The sequence below is a fragment of the Hyla sarda genome, chromosome 7 (genome assembly GCF_029499605.1).
Source record: "Hyla sarda isolate aHylSar1 chromosome 7, aHylSar1.hap1, whole genome shotgun sequence".
Lineage (NCBI taxonomy): Eukaryota > Metazoa > Chordata > Amphibia > Anura > Hylidae > Hyla > Hyla sarda.
The window spans coordinates 34,635,385-34,650,200 of NC_079195.1; the positions used below are offsets into that span (position 1 = coordinate 34,635,385).

Consider the following 14,816-nt stretch of genomic DNA (forward strand, 5'->3'; position numbering starts at 1 on the left):
GCCGTCTGGAGCTAATTCCCTATGAGGCAGTTGCTTGGATACCTGTCTCAAGGTGAAGGGCCATGGGAACGAAATAGCAGCTCTGCTTAGAATCCCCAGGTATGAGGAGCGCACATGTTCATTATCCCAGGTAATGAGCGGCCATTAGCGGCCTCTTCTCACCTATGAGGATGGGGGGGGAGGGGGGTATACGCCACTGGAACAGCTCTTCCCGAAAAACACGTAGAACTGAGAGGCGGCAATGAAAGCGGCAATTTACCATCTGCGAGTATGACGAAATTTGAATTCGGTGCAGATGTCCCCTTGTCCCTTACCAGTGGCAGAGCAATTGCTGGTACCCAGATAGCCTGGAGGGGCCCAGGGTGCTGATGCCACATAGGAAGACACATGACAGGTGGGGGAGACAGGGCCGGTTCTGCCTATAAGCAAAATAGGCATCTGCCTAGCGCGCCCTCTTGATGGGGGCGCCACTCTGCTCACTGCATGAAAGTTAGTAGCCAGCCAGCATCCGAAGCACCTGACCAACCAGCATCACCATTTCAACCCCCCCGATGCAGTGCCACCTCCAAGGTGAGACAGGCAGGTTATTTCCGTCCAGCATCTTGACATCGAGCGTGCCTCCATACATACGCCCCATGAGGAGGAGATTTGTTACAGTGTGTCACTCCAGTAGTAAGGTGGGGCGGAGCCAATGTGAGGGGTCAAGGGGCCCAAAATTAGCTTTCGCCTAGGGTGGCAAAAATCCTTGCATCAGCCCCGGGTGGGGACCATGTTACAGATTTTGCATTGGCACCAGAAACTTCAATATAAGCCCCCAAAGCCAACTAAAAATGCGGCCTTGATTCATTGCTTACTACATATTTATCAGTTAACAATCTGTTTTACTGATACACTGTCCCAAATCCTCTGAATATAGTCAATGAGAATATTCTTGCCACCAGAGGGAGCTTGAAAAAGTAGGACATACAGCTTACACATTGAACTCAATAATAACTCAGTATGCAATTGGCTCATAAGCTCCCTCTAGTGGTGCTTGAAGGCAGCCATGAGAAAGTTAAAAGGGTACTCCAGGATAAGGTGTTTATTTTTTTTTTTAAGATGCCCTGCGTGTGAAATATTGATCCCTGGCCCTGTCTTCTTTCTGGTGCCAGGGCTCAATATGTCACATTTCCACTCACTGGTCAAACTGGGACACAGCTATGGTCAACCATTTGCTGAGCTGCATTGGGACGGATTGACCACCGGCACCAGGAAGAAGATTGCATTGGGGTCCGCAGCAGTAGTAGTGGAGGCACCTATGGAGCTCTAGCAGTGAGTAAAGGTAAAACAGGCTAGGCATCTTTAAAAAAATTAAAAACTCTACTTAGAAGTACCACTTTAAAGGGGTACTCCACTGCCTCTGCATTCACAAAATTTTGTTCCAAACGCTGGGTGTGGGCTGCGGGAGTCGTGATGTCACAGCCACGCCCCTCCTGACATCACGCCACGCCCCCTCAATGCAAGTCTATGGGAGGGGGCAAATGCTGGGGCAGTGGAGTACCCCTTTAACTAGCTGAACGCGAGGGATCCAACCGCTGGAACAAACACTGAATTTGGCTATTTCCATGGCTCACACAGAGAATGAATGGAGCAATGGCTCATGCACAACCCGACACTAGTGTTGAGCGCGAATATTCGAAATACAAATTTTTACCGTGAATATCAGCACTTCGCGATTTCGAAAATATTTACAATATAGTGATATATGTTTGTACTGATGAATATATATATATATATATTTCTTTTTTTCTTTTTTGCGAATATGCAAATATTCGTGAATGTCAGCATTTCCAGTTAGAGAACACTGATCCCGCCCATCTTTTAGGTGAAAGATATAATCGCGCATATGCACTAGGCCTATTTCATTACGAATTTTCGCATGAAAATAAAGAATAAACATAGCGAATATGCGAAATATTCGTCCGTATATTCGCGAAATATCGCAAATTCGAAAAAAAAAAATAAACATTTTACCCTAACCTTCACTATCCACTGAAACCAAGTAGGTGTAAACTAAACATACCGTATAAAATTCTGCCTTCCGTCAGCCACCACTAGAGGGAGCTTATAAGCTAACTGCATACTGAGTTATTATTGAGTCCAATGTGTAAACTGTTTTCAAGCTGTGGATTTGGGAAAACTTTCTTATCTTTAAAAATGTATATGCTTGATATGACTTATATATCCTCAATCTGCATATCAGAGCGTGTCCTAGAGCCCCTGTATCATACAAACACGTGCTTTACAGACCCCCGCCACCAAAAAGTCAGGATCTGCCTGTAGGGATCAGATGTTTTTTAGAACCAAAAATAACTTCTTGTGCAACTTGTTCTTCGTAGGGAGGGGCGACAACTTTCCTCCCAATATAGGAAAGGTGGAAACATCCAAAGTATATTTATCTTTCCAACCACAGGACTGTAGGAACAGCCCCCGGCTAATGCAGGAGATTAATATGGTGACGCACCTGTTTATTAAATTGAGGTTTCTTTGTATTAGTTACAGGGGAACGCAAATCACATTCACATAATGTAGACGTGTATCCAGAGTGAGGGAGTCAGATTAGAACAAATGTTTACTTTTACGGAAACAGCACCACTCCTGTCATAGGTTATATCTGGTATTGCAGCCTAATGCAATTGAAAAGGCAAGAGGTGCCACACCAGACACAGTGTATGAAAGAGAGTGGTGCTTTTTAAGGGGGAAAAAAAGGAAAGATGCCTTTTCTGATCTTTTACAACCCTTTATGACTGATCTTTATATCAGAAACTACAGGCATGCTGGGAATTGTAGTTTTGCCACAGATGGAGGCACTCTGGTGTAGAAAGAAATATGCCCCAACCTATAGCATTTGAATCAAAAATATTTCATATGACTCCCTTCAGCACACCCCAAAATATTTACAACCCCCCCAAAATAAATGAATCTTTACTTACCTGGGGTACACAATGGAGGCTCAGCTGTACAGAGCATTTCATATGCCGGTACCGGGTGGCGTTCTGGAATCATTCGCTACGTAGATTTTAGCTACAATTTACACTGGCGCTTACAACCCTTTCATGCCCACTTTATACCAAGTTCCACCCACTTGCAAAGCAAGCCTTAAAGTTTTAGAAAAGTCACAACATTTTTGCGCAAAGTGGGGGTTAGTGTAAAAGTATTGTGACTTTGTCGTATCACAAAAAAATGATGCTTCTATATGTTACTAGGTCATGCAGATGCTTTACATGGCTTTTCTATGTGTCTAGCTTCTGTATTTGGCTCACAAATCCCTCTGTTCTGCTGCTCGCTCATTCTGATATCCACTGCTCAGGAAGGGGCGTGTCCAAGGCAAGCACTGAGCCTGCCCTCACTCACCATGCAGTCACTTCCTCCCTGAGTCTACTGTGTTGGGCTGGGTTTCTTCATCCAATCACTTCAGGCTGCTCTGAACGGACATGTCTCCTATCTGCCGACAGCTGTTTGGCTGAAGAGATGCCTTAGACCAGTGTTTCTCAACCAGGGTGCCTCTAGCTGTTGCAAAACTACCACTCCCAGCATGCCCAGACAGCTCTTGTGCCTCCAGCTGTTGCAAAACCACAACTCCCAGCATGCCCAAACTGCCGTTGTGCCTCCAGCTGTTGCAAAACCACAACTTCCAGCTTGCCCAAACTGCCTTCCAGCCTCCAGCTGTTGCAAAACCACAACTCCCAGCATGCTCAAACTGCCTTTGTGCCTCCAGCTGTTGCAAAACCACAACTCCCAGCATGCCCAGACAGCTTTTGTGCCTCCAGCTGTTACAAAACCACAACTCCCAGCATGCCAAAACTGCCTTTGTGCCTCCAGCTGTTGCAAAACCACAACTCCCAGCATGCCCAGACAGCTTTTGTGCCTCCAGCTGTTGCAAAACCACAACTCCCAGCATGCCCAAACTGCCTTCGTGCCTCCAGCTGTTGCAAAACCACAACTCCCAGCATGCCCAGACAGCTTTTGGGCCTCCAGCGGTTGCAAAACCACAACTCCCAGCATGCCCAAACTGCCTTCGTGCCTCCAGCTGTTGCAAAACTATGCCCAGACATATCCAATTATACCATTATCTTCTTTTTTAGGGATACAGAACCCCAAATCCCTTTTTCAAGGGCTTAATTTCCGGCTACCTGCCCTCACCTCTAGGGTGCGCCATAGTAAAACCACAGATAACAAATTTATGTTATGCACTTTGAAAGGCTTATATCACAGGATAGGTGAGAAGTATGTGAACAGTGGGGGGGGGGGATGACATATGGGACCCCCAACAATATGTTTCCCAATGAGAGTGCATTTCTGCTGCTGCAAAACTACAACTCCCAGCATGCCCGGACAGCCGAAGGCTGTCCGGGCATGCTGGGAGTTGAAGTTTTGCAACAGCTGGAGGCACTTTGGAAATTAAAAAAAATGTCTGCACCCTTAAGGGGTTTCTTAGCCCCCCTAACCTTCTGCTTATATTGCACTCTACATTTCTTTCAAGGATTTCTCTATCCTCGCTCCAGTCTTATAATCAAAGCCGTAGCATAATCGCTGGAGAACATCTGGCCATGATGAACAGCATCAGCAGCCATTGATTCTCCTGCGTGTGTGCAGTACGGAGACTCTTTATATTCGGTCATCCTGCTTTAAAAAAAAAAAAAAAGAAAGAAAAATGGGGCATGAGTTAATTCTTAACTCGGTTTTGCGGTGTCACATGTCGGATACATGTGAGCAGCGAGACGCTGAAACTCTGCAGCGCACGTCACAGGCAGCCGGGGAATTCAGCAAGCACATGTATACAAAGGCGCGCGCGCGCGCACACACACACATATACACAGGGACACTGCACAAACATATCCCATATGCTGCAGCTGTGCAGGCTGTGCCCATGGAGACAGACTGTTCCAAGGAATTCATTCACATCCTGATATGCCGCGTGCATACTAAACATAGGCCGCTGACAAAAAAAAGTACAGCCATCCGTGGAAACACACCACAGACGTACGGTGGTCGGAGGCGCCACAGCTCGGGCACAGCTGCCGTATTACCGATATATAGCATAAGCTAATAGTAATATAGCACCAACGTGCTCATAGACATTACACAGATGATCATTCCGTCACCTGAGTGTAAGGATAGACAATGTCTGGCAGTAGATATAGATAGATATGATATAGATAGGTAGATAGATAGATAGATAGATAGATAGATAGATAGATAGATATGAGATAGATAGATAGATAGATAGATAGATATGAGATAAATAGATAGATAGATATGAGATAGATAGATATGAAATAAATAGATATGAAAGATAGATAGATAAATAGATATGAGAGATAGATAGATAAATAGATATGAGAGATAGATAGATAGATATGAGATAGATAGATAGATATGAGATAAATAGATAGATAGATATGAGATAGATAGATATGAAATAAATAGATATGAGAGATAGATAGATAGATAAATAGATATGAGAGATAGATAGATAGATATGAGATAGATAGATACATAGATATGAGATAGATAGATAGATATGATAGATAGATAGATAGATAGAGATAGATAGATATGAGATAGATAGATATGAGATAGATAGATAGATATGAGATAGATAGATATGAGATAGATAGAGATAGATAGATATGAGATAGATAGATATGAGATAGATAGAGATAGATAGATATGAGATAGATAGATAAGAGATAGATAGATACGAGATAGATAGATATGAGATAGATAGATATGAGATAGATAGATATGAGATAGATAGATATGAGATAGATAGAGATAGATAGATAGATATGAGATAGATAGATATGAGATAGATAGAGATAGATAGATATGAGATAGATAGAGATAGATAGATATGAGATAGATAGAGATAGATAGATACGAGATAGATATGAGATAGATAGATATGAGATAGATAGATATGAGATTGAGATAGATAGATATGAGATAGATAGATAGATATTAGAAGAAAAAGCAGGTGGAGCAGCACTCAAATAGACGTGTTGTAGAGGGTGCAAGCTGTGGATGGGCCCTGGTCCTCGAGCCCCAATTAGATATAGCAAACAGGTAAATGCCGCAGCACTCTAGCGTAGTGAGAAATAGTGACTTAATTTATCACCAAAATACATTGCGCCTTGAGGACGGCCACGAGAGGTGGTGTATTTTGGTGATAAATTAAGTCACTATTTCTCACTACGCTAGAGTGCTGCGGCATTTACCTGTTTGCTAGATAGATATTAGATAGATAAATAAATATGAGATAGATAAATAGATAGATAGATATGAGATATATAGATAGATAGATATGAGATAGATAGATAGATATGAGATAGATAGATAGATATGAGCAACCAAGTAAACGCAGCAGCACTCCAGCGTAGTGAAGAATAGTGACTTTTATTTATCACCAAAAAGCAATAGCGACGTTTCAACCACCTCACGTGGCCGTCCTCAAGGCTTGAGGACGGCCACGTGAGGTGGTTGAAACGTCGCTATTGCTTTTTGGTGATAAATAAAAGTCACTATTCTTCACTACGCTGGAGTGCTGCTGCGTTTACTTGGTTGCTGTATTTCATCGGGGCCCGAGGACCAGGGCCCATCCACAGCCTGCACCCACTGCACCTAACTCAACTTGAGTGCTGCTCCACCTGCTTCTCTAGATAGATATGAGAGAGATAGATAGATATGAGAAAGATATGAGATAGATATGAGATAGATAGATAGATAGATATGAGATAGATAAATAGATAGATAGATATGAGATAGATAGATAGATATGAGATAGATAGATATGAGATAGATATGAGATAGATAGATAGATAGATATGAGATAGATAAATAGATAGATAGATATGAGATAGATAGATAGATATGAGATAGATAGATAATGTGTGATGTGGTAGCCCAGTACAGGAGTTGCACCCCTGTACCTTTGATGCCCTGTCTGGCAGACTCCATTCCGTGACCCCTGCCCCACCACCCCTTGTACTTGTGTCTTATGTATTCCCCTAAGTGCCTGTGTTATATCATGTGATGTACATAAAATGTTATATACCTTTAACCCCTTAAGGACTCAGCGTTTTCAGTTTTTGCACTTTCATTTTTTCCCCCTTACATTTTAAAAATCATAACCCTTTAAATTTTCCACCTAAAAATCCATATGATGACTTATTTTTTGTGGCACAAATTCTACTTTGTAATGACATCAGTCATTTTACCCAAAAATCTACGGCAAAACCAAAAAAAATTATCATTGTGCGACAAAATTGGGGGGGGGGGGGCTTCCGTTTCTACGCAGTGCATTTTTCGGTAAAAATGACACCTTTTATCTTTATTCTGTTGGTCCACACGATTAAAATGATCCCCTACTTATATAGGTTGGATATTGTCGTACTCATGGAAAAAATCATAACTACATGCAGGAAAATTAATAGGTTTAAAAATGTCATCTTCTGACCCCTATAACTTTTTATTTTTCCGCATATGTATGAGGGCAAATTTTTTGCGCCGTGATCTGAAGTTTTTATCGGTACCATTTTTGTTTTGATCAAACTTTTTGATCGCTTTTTATTCATTTTTTTATGGTATAAAAAGTGACCAAAAATACCCTATTTTTGGACTTTGGAATTTTTTTATGTGTACGCCATTGACCATGCGGTTTAATTAACAATATATTTTTATAGTTCAGACATTTACGCACGTGGCGATACCACATATGTTTATATTTATTTTTATTTACAACAGTTTTTTTTTTTTTAAATGGGTAAAGGGGGGTGATTCAGATTTTTATTAGGGAAGGGGTTAAATCCCATTTATTAACACTTTATTTTCACTTTTTTTTTTTTTGCAATGTTATAGCCCCCATTATAACCCCCATAGGGGACTATAACATTGCACACACTGATTTCCTACACTGATCACTGCCATGCAATAGCACGGCATTGATCAGTGTTATTGCCGCTCGACTGCTCCTGCCTGGATCTCAGGCACGGAGCAGTCATTCAGCGATCGGACGCTCAGTAGGCAGGTAGGGCTCCTCCTTGCGTCCTGCAAGCTGTTCGGGAATGCCGCGATTTCACCGCGGCGGTCCCGAACAGCAACACTTAGCTGCCGGGAAGCTTTCACTTTCACTTCGGACACGGCGATAAACTTTGATCACCGCGTCTGAAGAGTTAATACCAGGCATCACCGCGATCGGTAATGTCAGGTATTAGCCGCTGGTCCAGGCAGTTGATGGCTGCCGGGACTGACCCGATATGATGCGGGGTCAACGCGTGACGCCTCGTTATATCGTGGGAGCCGGCGCAGGATGTAAATATACGTCCTACGTCATTAAGGAGTTAAGTTTTGTTGTCATGTGATTGTAACCAGGGAAGGTACCAGTGACCATGTGACCTGCAAAGGGACCTATGGGACCCCTCCTGAGTCTCCCCATATAAGCCTGGGTGGAGCTTCCTCAGTCTCTTTGAGCCTTTGCTGAGTTGCAGTGAGGTCAAGTCCTGAGAGAGTGTCTGGTGTCCTAAGAAGGCCCAACGTTTACCACGCAGCCACGGATCCACACGTCTACTACCCCACAGGTGCAAGTCAAAACCTGGTAAGCTACAAACGGGGTGAAGTCTGTCATAGTCAGTCTCAGTCAAGTCAATCCAAGTCAATCTGTCTCAAGTCAGCATGATGGCCCTGCATCAAATTGTCCAAGATTACCCTAAGTCTCAGCAAGCCCTGTGGTCTCTGAAGTCACTGGTCACCTCCTTGGGCCTAGCCAAGCTGTATAGACTGTTACATCTGTCTGACTCAGTAAAGCTGCCGTTGTTCAGTAACTTGGTGCCGGAGTCATTATTTGCCCCTTGTGCCTAGTCCAGGATCCTGCGGTATACCTTCGGGTGGTGTAGAGGATAAACCATGCCCTGGCATCACCAACACAAGGGATTAATGCCATCTGCCCCTAGGGTAATTCCATCTGCCCTCATCACACCCTCACCACAACTTTTGGTGTCCTATGAACAGAATACGAGTGTGCGCCTTATGCAAAAAGTACCCACCCAGTCTGAACTGTATCCAGTATTGCCGAAAATTTGCATGCAGATGGGAACAAAAATTGCGCCAGAAAGTGTGCCTGACTTTGTCAGTAAAAAGTTTTTATTCCGAGGTGCTTGTGAAATATAGGGGGAGGTGAAGAAAATACTGTTATCTGCCATTGTGAACTGTATAGAATCTGTACCTGGAAGGGTTATTCTGGTCCGGTGTTACCCACGCAGACGAGCGTTCGCAGCTCCGCCTACGTCAGTCCCCAGTGGTGACGCCTCTTCAATCAAGCGAGGAAGAACCAAAGAGCCGCCCTATGCTGCACAGGGGAAGATTTTGCTGACCGGACCTAGACAGGAAATTCCTTGGGCGCAGCCATCTTAGAGGTTCCGGCTACAGCACCCGTCTCCGGCAGTCACCCACAAAGCCACGCTGCATCACAGGCTCTGCAACCACCATCGATCATCAGTACAGAATAACTAAGCCTAGTGTACATAGCGTTGTGTGTATCTAAACTAGTCAAATGTCATGTCTAGTTAGTACTGTAGCTGACCAGTTTATATTTCCAGTCCACATCAGTCATCAAATGTCATATCTAATGTCTAACTATATTCCTGTCTATCGTGCACAGGGCGCTCTACTGGCAAGAGTTCATCTGGAAGCCTAGGTAAACATGTACAGTGACAGAGCTACTATGTGTATAGGTAATATTGTCATATTTTGTCAGAAAATGTATATTTACGTGTGTAATGTTCTGGGGAGAAGTAGTTATAGCCGAAGGGCTCCAGCAGCAAAAGGCATTTGGGTAGAAATCCTTCCGCAGCCTGATCTGTGATAGGATAGGAGAGAGCACAGAGGAGTCCTATCAGACAGGAGAGAGCACAGAGGAGTCCTATCAGACAGGAGAAAGCACAGAGGAGTACTATCAGAAAGGAGAGATCACAGAGGAGTGCTATCAGACAAGAGAGAGCACAGAGGAGTCCTATCAGACAGGATAGAGCACAGAGGAGTGCTATCAGACAGGAGAGAGCACAGAGGAGTCCTATCAGACAGGAGAGAGCACAGAGGAGTGCTATAATACAGGAGACAGCACAGAGGAGTACTATCAGAAAGGAGAGAGCACAGAGGAGTGCTATCAGACAGGAGAGAGCACAGAGGAGTAGTATCAGACAGGAGAGAGCACAGAGGAGTACTATCAGACAGGAGGGAGCACAGAGGTGTAGTATCAGACAGGAGATAGCACAGAGGAGTACTATCAGACAGGAGAGGGCATAGAGGAGTACTATCAGACAGGAGAGAGCACAGAGGAGTAGTATCAGACAGGAGAGAGCACAGAGGAGTACTATCAGACAGGAGGGAGCACAGAGGTGTAGTATCAGACAGGAGAGAGCACAGTGGAGTCCTATCAGACAGGAGAGAGCACAGAGGAGTACTATCAGACAGGAGAGAGCACAGTGGAGTCCTATCAGACAGGAGAGAGCACAGAGGAGTACTATCAGACAGGAGAGAGCACAGAGGAGTATTATCAGACAGGAGAGAGCACAGAGGAGTATTATCAGACAAGAGAGAGCACAGAGGAGTACTATCAGACAGGAGAGAGCACAGGGGAGTACTAGCTCACCCTCACTTACTGGACTTTGTCCATGCCTGTGCTTCAGCCTGGACAAAGCCATGATTTTTTAAGCCATGACTTCTGTAAAAAAGGAAATACAATTTTCTTATGAAGTTTATTAGAAAGGTTAATGTTTTGCCAAGATGTACAAGTTTTTGAATCTGACAGCGCCCATTTAGGCAATTGTTGTACACATTCACTTGTTATCATACAGGATACGATCGGATCTTTGCATTTGTAGAAGAGTATCTGAATAAACGCCAGATTCGTGTAATCATTACCACAGATTAGACAAACGTACATCTATGAAGATGGGTGACACTGGCATCTGGTTTGCAGTTGTGTGAGAATCCCTGAGGCACATCATTGGGAGCAGGTAAGGTGCTTTGTCACAGCTCTGAGTCTGCAGTAATCTGTTATGAGGAGACGCTTCACCTCTCATTTTAGTAGAAAATTCTGGAGTTCACCATGTTTTCTCCCAAGCTAGTGTGGTAACTGCCTTGGGGTGAGTGTAGTTGGGGTGTTGCTTCTGTATATGAGGGGTTAATTTGACCCCTGTCACTCGTGACGCCAGGGTGAGGGTTAATACGCTGAGGTAAATCTTCGGCCTATCGCCACCCTTCCCAGAAACGATAGGTGCGTGCTTAAATGAATGAAGGTCCACAATAGAGATGAACTTGAACTTGCATAAACTTTACTGAGGTACTTGCGGTACATCCAATTAACAGCAACAGTCTTAGCAATACAGTCTCTATACAGCACGGCAGTGATTGACAGATGCTGAGGACCATTGACTTATCCAAAGGATTATTAAAATTAGGACTGGTGCAGAGATCCGTCCGGATTTAGGGGTCTATTTAGGTCCGGTGGTCTTGCGGAGTTTACAGGGATTGTGATATCTCACAGTTTTGTAAAGATGGCCGTTGCCACAAGGCTTGGGCCTAGTCACTGCTGATGACAGCTGCGCAGATCCTCCTCTATCAGCAGCCCACGAGGAAAGAGCGAGATTAATGGCCGCCGCTCCCTTATATGGGCAGGGCCGTTTTGGATTGGTCCGTGTCAGCTGTCACTCACCGTTACAATGCATGGTGGGCGATCACCTGACTTCCTCCAAATGTCCTTGAACCAGAAAACCATAGAGTTTTTTGGAACGCATCACGTGACCCGCAGGTCCTGCGACGCCACAACAAGGTAAGTACACTTTATTTACATATTTACACATTGAATTTGAATAATTTTAACTATTAAAGGGGTGACAAGGGGCTAACTATTGATGAGGACCCCACCTAGGGACTCTGACTTTGGAGACCTCACCACAAGGTAACGGATGCAATCCGGTACCGGGACACCACACTAGTCCCCAAGGCCTACTAACATTCTGGGTTTTTTCATTCACTCCAAAGGAATAGAAAAGGGAAAACTTAAAATTCTGAACTGTTTGTCGCCCTGAGGACTAAGTTGGGCACCACTGCTATAAATGGATACCTGTAATGGATACATGTATTGGTGTCCATCACTCACAGGCTTATATGGCGACCATTTAAAAACAAAAAACTTTTCCAATTATAAAATAGAAAAGATTAAAAAAATCTAAATGATACATTTCCTTTAATGCAGTTCTGATCCTTGACTGAGCCTGGAAGGAGAATCTAGAAAAATCCAAATGAAACTAGATATCTTACTACGTACAGCTGTCTGTGCATATTTGCTCCAGCTCTCCTGTACATTGACTGCTACGTATGCATCTAGTCCATGTGGGCAGGCTGCCCGGATGAACTTTGCAGCCGCATGTGTGGATGAAAAGAAGTATTTCCTGAGATCATCGTACCCCAGGTGAGAGGACTCGAGGTTAAGCGGTTTTGTTTACAAGGTTTCGAACCCCTTTACAGAATTAAGTGGAGTAACATTTCATGAGTCTTGTAAGAAGCACAGTTATCCCATTAAGTCGAGTCATAACATTGCCAAGAACGTCACGCCTCCGTGCAGAAGGTAACCTGTAATTGTGTCTGTGCGGTAGAGATGCTTACTGTATTTACTGTACCGGCAGAGAGCTGTGCTAAGCCTCCAGCTAACAAACAGCTTGTGTACTCATGCAAATCTGCACATTTCTCCACTTTTCAACCTTTTCTTCTCAGCTTTAACGAGAGTTGAAGTGTACTAGACTCGGGAGAAGAGATGTCTGCTCCCTGCAACCTGTACCAATGCTAAGTGCCGAGGCACCGGATTGTTCAGTAGGTATGGTGAGGATGTGGTTTAATATACAGGTGCATGGCTGGACAGGGGACATGATAAGGGATAAGGGGGGGGTAAGGATGTTATCTTATAAATTACAAATATTGCTGTGTCTATACTTTCCTTCTAAGTGCAGAGGTGATCAAGTGCCGATGGTGCCCCCTCCAGTAATGACAGGTGAGGTACTCCGCCCCTAGACATCTTATCCCCTATCCAAAGGATAAGGGATAAGATGTGTGATTGTGGAGGTCCTGTGCTGGGACCCCCGCGATCTCTGTGCAGTACCCGGTGTTCATTTAGAATGCTTGAAGTGAGCGGCCGGGGTCATGACTTCACGCTCCCTCCCATAGACTTGCATTGTGGGGGCGTGGTGTACGCTGCGAGGGGCTATTCCTCCCAACCCCACCATACACATGCTTGCTTGGCCGGGCAAAGTAAGAGTAGCTTAACTTCCATGAGAACAAAATAACTGAGCATTGGGAAATTCAACATGCTCAACCCTTCTTTCTCAAAACATCTGCCATACACTTAACATTATGCATTGCGCTCTGGTCCCCGGCTGGCAGATCTGACCTTTTCTCTGCATTGACTTCTATGCAAAAAAAAAAAAGGTCAGATCTGCAAGCCGGCCAGGGAGTGGAGCGCAGTGCCACCTGCTTCTCTGGCTTATATCTCATGGTCGCGGAGGGTCTCAGGTGTGAGTAACATGTTAAAGTTGTTTTTCAGGACAGTAAAGCTGCAAATGCATTTGAGATACCTGTTGGACAACAAACTATTTTTTCTGATCCCTCCATACACCTACATGTCCTCTGGATGGGCTGAGGGGAGAAAGTCACTTCTAAACAAAGGGATTGGATTTCAGCATTTCCAACTGTTCTCTTCCCTGACATCTGCATTTGGGGGAGAGTTGATAAGCCCCATACGCATTAGACAGTTGACCAATCTGACCACAGTCCTCTGGTTAAGCCAACTGTAATGTAATGCAGGGGTCTAGCAAGGGGGGGGGGGGGGGGGGCAACCAGGACATGTGTCCCAGGTGCTGAGTCCCGAAGGGGCACCAACAAGCTAATTTACCTTGGTTGGTGTTAGATATAGGGCAAACTAAGTATTTGATTCAGGTGGAAGTAAGTCTAACTACAGCCCTGTGTAGAGTGTTTGGCCAACCTTAAGCTTTGCCCTGCATGGGTGCAAGTACTTTTTGCTGTACAGTCAATTGGCTGAAGGCTGAAAGTCTCACACTTGCTATAATACTACTGGACACAGTGACTTCATTAGTCCAAGTCTTGGTGCACATAGTATCAATGGGCACATTTGGGTTTGCAAACAGGCAATTCATGCATCAATTTGGCCGTAGGTAGAATTTAAAATGGTAAAGCATCCAGGTTTCACATGGCCCACCTGGAGTTGGTTTTTCAGGAGAATCAGGTCCTGGCATAGTAGTCAGGCAAAAAACAACTCCAATTAGGAGATGGAAAAGACTGGCAAGTATATATATATATATATATATATATATATATATATCATTATAATAGGCATAAATACTTTGGTCTCTCTTTCCAGATCACTCCCGGCCATAGTAATTCCAGTGCCCCTAGTGTCAGCAAAATAGTCCCCATCATAATATCCCAAAGTCACGCCTTACTGTACGTCTTGAGCTTCTACCCTGTTCTCTCTACAATCCATAGTGAATAAGTCATGTGATCAGCCTATCAGTAGTTGTTTCATGTAACTCCCTCTTCCTCTGCCAATTCCCACCATTAGAGGAGGGCACAATCTATATTCCTAAAGGGCGGGGGATTTCTACATGACACGGCTAATAAAATGTTGCCTCCTGCAGACTTGGAGGAGTAGAACTGAAAAAAGGTGGTCAGTGTTCCTCACACCATTGACAGGAAACACATGACAT

At 44.2% G+C, this 14,816-nt stretch overlaps 1 protein-coding gene across 11 annotated transcripts in view; it reads right to left on the minus strand.

Annotated features, from left to right (window-relative positions):
• The window catches only part of LDB1 (LIM domain binding 1), a 236,549-nt gene that overhangs the window by 137,451 nt on the left and 84,282 nt on the right, over positions 1 to 14,816 (minus strand). For 6 of the 11 annotated variants that reach the window (XM_056531469.1, XM_056531460.1, XM_056531459.1 and 3 more), the window contains exon 1: positions 13,713 to 13,731. The exons of 2 other annotated variants lie outside the window; for them this stretch is intronic. The gene's annotated coding sequence lies outside the window, so the exon portion shown is untranslated. Of the gene's footprint in view, positions 1 to 13,667; positions 13,687 to 13,712; positions 13,732 to 14,816 lie in introns of those variants that run through there. 3 more of the 11 variants (XM_056531461.1, XM_056531454.1, XM_056531458.1) reach the window with 2 other exon arrangements.